Below are 9,166 nucleotides of genomic sequence, written 5' to 3'. Positions count from 1 at the left end.
CCAAGTGGCAAGGTGTTAGTGTTGTAAACTGAAGATCTTGGATTCAATACCCATCTATACCTTTAATACAAGCTGACAAGGGAAACAAAAGTCCCTTTCTGTACTAGACACTAGCTGTAAGAAACAACAGTCCGTCCAGGAGCAATGTTCTCCCGAAAGTCTGTTCTGGGCATCTTTTTCACTCATCAAAGTGACTTCTTCAGTTTCACCTGACTGCAGGTTTCCACAGCCTTATAAAGAGTACATCTGCATAATGTCAGAAATTATACACAAGCATAAAAATAACAGTCCACTCAAGTTTTACAAAACACCATTGCTTATTGAGTAATAGAGCGTTATATACTGTTTATGATTTACACCACCATGATGGTTTGTGGAGCATTGTGGAGTGAATGTCACTGCTAAAGCTTGGCTGAAACTGGGTGATAGTAATTCTAACAGAATAATGCCGGTGTTGACCAGATGCACTATAAATGTGGCAACACTTTACAAGCTTGCAACATTTTTTCATGCTTTCCTTGGAATGATGTTCGCATTTGGCAATCTTTCTCTGGGTTTTTGGAATATTGGAGAATGTTGCTTTTGAATGGACTGATTCTTATGCAGTGATTCTCTACTTTGAGCACTCAAACCAACTAAGATGACAAACATGTTCATCAATTCATTTAATTGAACAATTCAAGAGGAATATGATGTTACGGTATGGACAAAGCTCAGCCTGTGTGGCATAGTGGCCAAGTGGCAAGGCATTGGTCTCGTCTGCCAAAGCTCATGGGTTCAATCCCCATCTGTGCCTTTAGTACAGTGATTAAAAACCTGTTTGATTCTGTACTTGCTGATCACGTTGCTTTAAGTAGGGGAAACACTCTGCTCCCAATAACCAGAAACACTGAACAGAACTTTAGACATGACTCTGGTGCAACAACATCACTGTTGTTGGCGCTTTACTCAGTGTGAGTATCAGTTTCCTTTACTCACAGGTTAAATATTTAACAGAATATAACATACGTTGTGAAGAGTCAAAGTGGACGATCCAAACAGGATATCTGACAACAGGAGACATTCGCAAAAGCATATTTACACTGATAATTCATATTAATGTTAATAATGACAATTTAATGACCATAATGCTTCCATCAAACTGAAATCCACCATTAATAAATCCTCAATTGATTTTTTAGACACAACTACATTTAAGGGCCCAAATTTCCCAAATGACCACAAATTAGATGTTAAAGTCTTTTTCAAACCTACAGATACACATGCCTTACTGTTCAGAACAAGTTTTCACCCAAAACACACATTTGCAGGGATAATTAAATCCCAATTACTGAGATTTCACAGGATCTGCACTCAACAGAGTGATTTGGGGGAAGCTGTCAAGATTTTATTCTCAGCTCTCTCCACTAGGGGGTACTGTTGGTCCTATTAAGAAAATGTTTCAATTCATTCTTGCAGACCAAGCCAATTGATGTTTCTCCCCTCATCCCAGTGGTGATCACATATTCTCCCTCCACCTGCAAATTGGTCAGAGTTATCAAGAGCAACTTTCAAAGGTTCACTCAGGACACACATATGCTTCAGGATCACAAGGCAATTGCAGCCTTCAGGAGGAACAAAAACCTGGGTGATCTCCTTGTAAAGGCTAAAATCTCACCTCTCTCTGAGCCTAAGCGCAGAGATCAGGGCAATTTTTCCAGCACCACAAGTGGGTGGGCAGTTATTCCAATGGTAATGTTTTTCTATCACTGTGCAAAGGGACTCCAAGATCTAAAAACTGTGTATATTTGATCACTTGTAGGAACTGTGGAATCCAATATGTGGGAGAAACAGGAAATACACTTTTGGTTAGATTCACAGTTTTTGCCTTGTTGGGAGCTTTTAAGACCAGCCTTGAATTTACACATTTGATAAGTGAAGACTGGATGCTTAGTGACGAGAGCTGGGATAATCTGGACAGAATCTGCAGCCTGCATCTCCAAATCAGAAATGGCTTTAGATCTGACGCTAGCAGACAGGCATGCATGTCTCAGGGTGATTACACACTAACACATTGTGATTAATCACACACATTTGTATACATTTATTCACAAGATTTAAAAAAAAAAACAAAAAAAAAAACACTATACAAAATGTGTTTTGTGACAGGCCGCTAGTAACAAAATGCTTAAAGATTTAAAATTGGTTCTTTCCCAAGTTTTCTGTTATGTGCACACACATTCCTTGACTTAGGTGCTTTTTAATTCTCCAACAATGGTCAGTGCCAAGTGTTTACACAAACAAAAAACAAACAAACAAAAAACATTACTCAGAAAATGGTCAGGTACAAGAACTGGACTAAAAAGGAGTGGAAAAACCAGATAATGTCCAAAGAAATACTTCAGCGTGTGGCTCACGACTTTTGCACAGTACTGTAAATGTTATTAATAATGAAAGATGTCAAAATGTAGCTTTCTCATTTTTAAAAAATTCCCATACACATTATTCTTTTCTTCTAGTGAAGGTGCCTCCTCCTTCTGACCTTAGGGTAACTAATTTCTCAGACAGTGACATCACGGTGCGCTGGGAAGCTGCAGATGATGATGATGTTTCTTACCTCACTAAGTGGAGGCGACCTGAGACAGGTGGGAAGAACTATTGGATTGTTGGAGTACATATTATGAAGTAAAAATACAATGTCTCAATAAACTGTTGTCCTGTGTCTTAAGGAGCATCAGATATCACTGTCTGCACTCTATGGAGATGGAGCTCAGAGTGAAGCTGTGGCCGTATGCTACAGCACCTGTGAGTCACACATTTTCTGATCCTGAACATTTCTCAAACTCAGGAGGGGAGAGCCTGAAACCATTTACCTAAGTCACATTAGCAGCAGTCATATTCTGTCATATTGTGTCTCTATGTACAATATAGCATTACTAATACAATAACCTGTACGTCAATGAACTTCATTGTGTAATTGATGGCAGTTCTCAAGTACTAGTCACTTAAAGGTTAAATTTCACATCTAAATTCTCATCTTTGAGTAACTAGAACTCTGAGCTATGAAATAAATGTAGTGAGGTTAAAGTATCAAATCAAAGTATCAAATTCTCTGTTATACTTTACATTTATTTTCTAAAAAAACCACTTTGCTCTGCTGCCAAATAATTTCCTCCTATAAAGGAAGAAAGTGAGTGTTAAGTGTCGTTAGCTGTGGTACTTTATCTCTTCTATGATGTTGCTGCAGGCTCTGGTGGAGGCCCAACCAGCCTCACGCTTTCTGATGAGACTGCCGTCAGCATGGTGATCAGTTGGGTACCTCCCAATGCTCATGTCCTCCAGTATCACGTGTCCTACACAGCATTGACTGGAGCTGATAGCCAGGATCACACTGTGAGTGGGTCGTAGTCATCACATCTTCACCTCTTCTGGGCTTCAGCCGGCTGTCATGTGTCAGAATTCCAGAAATTCCACAAGTCCCAAAACTTTAAATGAGTTCTGACTGTGTTGGGATGATAGTGTTGTTTGTTGTCTGCAGGTGCTGGTCCCTGGTGGAGAGAAGCAGGTGATGCTGGAGTCACTGCAGCCAGATGCACGTTACAGCATCTTGGTCACCGCTGAGTACCACAACAGAGAAGGAGGCAGCGGTTCAGCTCAGGGCAAACTGGTGAGTCAAAAGGGAAGATGCCAGACAGCTCAAGTGCAACTTCCAGTTAAGACGACAGGCTTACTGCAAAGTGCAAATGTCCATTACTTACCCTTACAGGAGGAATGCTACTTGAAGGTTTCCACATATAGAAACATCAAGGTTTGTGGGCAGTATTGTTTCTACAGCACTACACGTACAGTCATTTTGGTCCAGAGACACAGATTCCTTTCTCTCAGACCACTCCAGTATCTGTGTGTCATGGAGACCAGTATCTGCCGTTGATGGATATCCTATTGTAATCCAGGATGTAAAGGTATTCTGTAATCACGTCTACAGTGATGTGAAAGGTGTTTGCCCCTTCCTGGTTTCCTAGTGTTTTGCATATTTATCACACTTACATGTTTCAGATCATCAAACACATTTTAATATTAGACACAGATAAGACAAGTTAATACAAATGCAGTGTTTAAATGATGATTTCATAGATAGGGAGAAAGATTATCCAACCCCCCTGGTCCTGTGTAAAAACAAATTGCCCCTCTTGTTAAATCACGAGTTAACTGTGATTAACCAATTTTGGAAACCTCAGTTCAGTGTTACTAGACACACTCAGGCCTGATTAATTGCAGACTGTGATCAGAAATCAGTTAATAGACCTGTCTGACAAAGTGAACAGGCTAAAGACTCAAAGCAACATCGTTCACCAGCCATCCTCCTGGTCCTCAGTGTTAATGCCCACTTAACTGGGTCCTTCAGTGGAAAGGCTCAAGCAGAGGAAGCCTAATATAACAAGATGAGACTGACAAATATTCTATTTGAATGTTTAAAAGAAAAATATCACAGTATTTATGCTTTCACTGAGCATATACCTGCATCAATGATGAACTCTCAAGGCTGAAAAGTCCTGGCCTCGGTCAGCCACCGTCCACTCACACACACACGGCTCACATCACCAATCCCTGACTGCTTGATCATAACAGCAATTGGGCTGCTGGGAACATGACGGCCGTTCTTCTCGATGTTAACAAGGTGCTCACCAATCTCCTTGGGAACAAAGGAGATTCCTAAGACAGACAAAACAGATACTGGCTGACTCACACACCTGAGCCCATCATCTAATCACGTCTTCCCTGTTAAAGATGTTGCCGGGACCGCAGGAGAGGGTGGTGTGTGTGCTACAGGAGCAGTGTGAAAGCCAATAAAACGTGCTAAACTGCAACGCTGCTGTTGTCGGGTCTTCATTGTCACACATATATCCTTACTAAATTGACTGCATTTTTATTGCTTCAGTTTAGGCATCTGATCAGAATGTTTCCAGGCATGTAGACTTATAGAAACCATTATCAGTGTAAGTGTAAGCGTTGCTGCAAAACCCTCCGCACTTGTACCTGCAATATTTCAGCCCAGCCATAGCGCCAGGCGAAGCTCATGACCCTCAAAACATGGAGCGCAAACTCATTTGTGCATCCACAGTGAAGTCTGTTGTTGCCTCACAGAAGACCCCTAAAAAACAGGACATAGAACATACATTACACAGTTGTATCTCTAAATATAATCATAAGCCATATAACCTTCAAAATGAGACCAGTCTACTGTAATTTAGGTTTTACACAGTTCAGCTGGCAGCTGGCAGAGTTCCCTTTATTCCCTTCATAAAGTTACTCACACAAGTTTGGGCCCTGATTTGATCTGAATTCTGCAATAATCTACACTATTGGACAGACGAGCCAAAGATCAGATCACCTTCTTTGAATAAAGCTGTGGTGATAACGGGAGGAAGAAACAAGCACCAGCACAAGCTGGTCTTTGCCAACAGCTATCTCTGCCAGAACAGAGACCAAAGAAAATACACTGACACCTCTGATCTGCTCGAAAAGCTTAGATTCATTTAAAAAAATATAAAACATCATATACTGGCAACCGTACAAGGTGGGGGGGAAAGCCATCGTAAAACATTCATGCTTAGACAAACATCCATCCGTCCATCCATTCGCTTCCGCTTATCCTTTTCAGGGGCGCTGGAGCCTATCCCAGCTGTCATAGGGCGAGAGGCGGGGTACACCCTGGACAGGTCGCCAGTCTGTCGCAGGGCTAACACACAGGGACAGACAACCATTCACACCTAGTGACATTTGGATTATCCAATTAACCTATCCCACAAGCTGCATGTCTTCGGATGGTGGGAGGAAGCGGAGTACCCGGAGGGAACCCACGCAAACACGGGGAACATGCAAACTCCACACAGAAAGACCCCGGCCTGATGGTGGAATTGAACTCAGGACTTTCTTGCTGTGCGGCAACAGTGCTAACCACCGTGCCACTGTGCTGCCTGACAAACACTTAAAAGCAAAGTTCAAATGACAGCTCAAAAGGACCTGTTTACATTCGCGTACCACTACAACCCTGTTTATTCATGTTTATTCTTGTTTTTAAATCCTTGCCATTGTGATTTGAATTTTGATCTTGTCAATTTCGTCAAACATTTTCATAAAGTGTTATGAAGAGTTGTTCCATGTAGTATGACGGAAAACATTCAGACCGTATTATAGACCAATAAACTAAATAAACGGACTGTTTTTTGTTAGCACTCTCTGACTTTGTGAGGCAGTACAGGTATTCTTACCACTGCGGCTGAGTCCTGGTCCCTCTGCCTTGAGAAGGATCCACTTTGACCCTGAAGGATGTCATTGGAATAGCCTAAACGCAAACAGCCTTTGTCCTGATGGCAGAGGACAAAGGCTGTGTTAGCATGTTACCTTTGCAGGTAATGCTCTACAGTCATTTTTAGCCTCAAACAGCAGGTGGGTTAAATAAGTTCCCTGTAATATCGGTTGTTTGGAATATTTCTTTGACATGAGCATATGTTTGCGCTCTTTACTCTCACACACACAGTTTTATGGAGCTTTACCTTGACCAGACTCTGAGCAGTCAACAGTGAAGTATGTTGGCTGGAAGGCTTGGAGGCCCGTATTTGCCACTCCAGGGTCAGAGACCTTCACCTTGTTTGGATGACAGCCTGCTCCGATATTCATCTGTGGGCACAAACACCAAAACTCAAGAGACTTTTCAGTGAGAAGAAAGGCAACCCTGCATGCAAGAGTGAAAGTGAGTGCATACTCACCCTGAATGGACTCTCAGTCTCCCCAGGAGACATCACAGTCTGCTTCACAGGCTTACGTGGGGTGTAGGTGCAGGTGTATGTGCTGTTGCCATTATCCTTAACCTGGACATCCACAGAATTGACTTCACCATCCTGTGCAGAGACAAGGATTAGTTCAATCAGATTTAACACACCGTAGTTTCGGACCATAAGGCGCACTGTTGATGAACAGGTCTGGTTTTATACATGAGGCGTACTGGATTATAAAACGCATTAAGCGAAACAAAACAGTCAGATAAGTCAAACTTTACTCAACTCTTTCTTCTAGCTTCCTCTACTTCCGTACCATTGATTCATTAATGTTGAAATCTCTCGCAGCTGCTCTATTCTCATGTTCTACTGCGTGACTGACAGCCTTGAGTTTGAAATCCGCTTCGTAAGCATGTCTCTTAACAGGTGCCATTTTGGGGTCCTTATCCACACAATACAGTAATATTATGTTGAAGCGCAGCGCGTATCACTCCGCGAGGCTGCTGACTACGTAACCATGATGCTCCGACAATCCATCAAGCGGTGCGACTTCGTAGCTTACCAAAGTCGTACTAAACATTTTTTGACAGATTTTTGAGCGCCGTGTATTACATAAATCGGTTCAAGGTCAGTAAGCACAACCAGATTCATACATAAGGCGCACAATTAAAGGATTTTAAGTGCGACTCATACTCTGAAAATACGGTACATGCAATATATTTAACATATTTGTGGTCTATACAAGCCAGATATACCTGGGCTATAATTTTCAGAGGAGCTTTTCCTCCTTGCTTGGCATCAACTGTGAATTCAGTGGGTTTTCCAACAGCCAGACCACTGCTTGAAGGCCTGGACCGTACGCCTTAACTAGAGAAAACATTTTAACAAACAATTAAAAAGGAACAAGTCAAGATCTACTACAGCCAAAGAAGATCATTTACAGACTTAGCGCTGTGAAAAATATTTGCCTCCTTTTGATTCGTATCTTATTCCATATTTGTCACACTTACACGTTTCGATCAATACATTTAATATTAGACAAGAATGTTATATTAAACGGCAGTTTTCAAGGGGAAAAGCTATCCAAACATACTTGTCTATATGAAAAAGTAATTGCACCTAAACCGATACCTTGTGTGTCACTCTGACACCAAGAATGCAGCAACGTTTGGTGCTAGAGGTCACATTTGAGTTTGTAAAGATATTTAAGGTAGAACACGTAGTTAGCGGCAGGTGTTGTTGATCGAGAGGGCTTAGCCTCTACAGGAGAGCTTTCAGCATGAAAGTGTGTCCACAAGCCCACCACCATGATCTCAGTCTTGAGGCAAATCATGAAAATAATCTTAACTGAGAGTGTTGGATGTCCTCATTGTTGCAGAGCACATGGAGCATACTCACTGGTTCTGTGGGCCAGCGCACATGTAACATCCATCACCTTGTCATCACATTCAATCTTGGTCTGAGAGAAACTGAAGAGAATAGAGCAACTTCAGAGAAGAACTGAAGCTGATCAGCACATGCTTCGATCGTCGTATTTAACTGCTATAAAATGTTGTCTATAATATGTGAAACATATATCAAATGTATCCTTCATGGATGAAATCAAGTCATCTTGAGCCACAAAACAACATTCCTATAACAAGGTCGAAGCTGCAATGAGTTTTTGGTAGTGACTTTTAATATGCTTTATTTATCTAGTTCCAACAATGGGTTGACGTTAAAAAAAGTGTTTGTTAGTTTTTTAAAAAGCGTAATCTGTGCAAGAGGACAGCAGATGTTGCAAGAAATCTAAGAATAGTTGTTTAAAGTTATTTGAAGTGGACAAAGAGGATAAGGCGTTTGTAAACCCTGTTGAGGGAAGTCTATCTAGCAAGATATGTAAAGATATTGGAGATTAAAAAACCCATAGGGAAACATAGGAAATAATTATTTGTCAGGCAATGACTTGTTGGCAGAAGAAGAGTGGCTTGGTAGCCATGACAAGAAGGAGGTCCATAAATCAGGCTGGGCTGTTTGTTGCTGGCAGGTAAAAGAAAAACAGAGAAAAATCAAAATCAGGGGAAGTCAGCTGAACAAGGTTCATCCCTCGGAATTTTCACTCCAAGATCCCTGCCTGGGACCCCCCTAGCAGATAACATAGAGAGGCAGGTGAGCCGAGGCTCGAACCTGAGCCTCTATGTTATGAACTGCTAGCCCACACATAGCAGAACGTGGAATATCCTTGTATTTAAAGAGCGGCAAGGTGCACATCGGCACCCACCTTTCGCAGGAGACCACACATTTTTACACTCAATACTCACATTTCACACACTCACACCTGCTTTTTTCCCTGCCACCTTTTTCTCCACTATTTATCAACAACCACTCCTTTCATCTCTGCTACTTGCCTTATTACATCCTCTTAGCTA

General features: G+C 41.6%; 1 non-coding gene across 1 annotated transcript; it reads left to right on the top strand.

Moving 5' to 3' along the window:
* Positions 1 to 724: 724 nt before the first annotated feature.
* On the top strand, positions 725 to 796 carry trnat-cgu (transfer RNA threonine (anticodon CGU)). The gene has a single exon. It is a non-coding gene; the product is annotated as a tRNA-Thr (tRNA).
* Positions 797 to 9,166: the final 8,370 nt, after the last annotated feature.

This window comes from Oreochromis niloticus, unplaced genomic scaffold, assembly GCF_001858045.2.
Source record: "Oreochromis niloticus isolate F11D_XX unplaced genomic scaffold, O_niloticus_UMD_NMBU tig00007143_pilon, whole genome shotgun sequence".
In the NCBI taxonomy this organism is placed as follows: domain Eukaryota; kingdom Metazoa; phylum Chordata; class Actinopteri; order Cichliformes; family Cichlidae; genus Oreochromis; species Oreochromis niloticus.
This window is presented reverse-complemented; position numbering and strand designations above follow the sequence as displayed.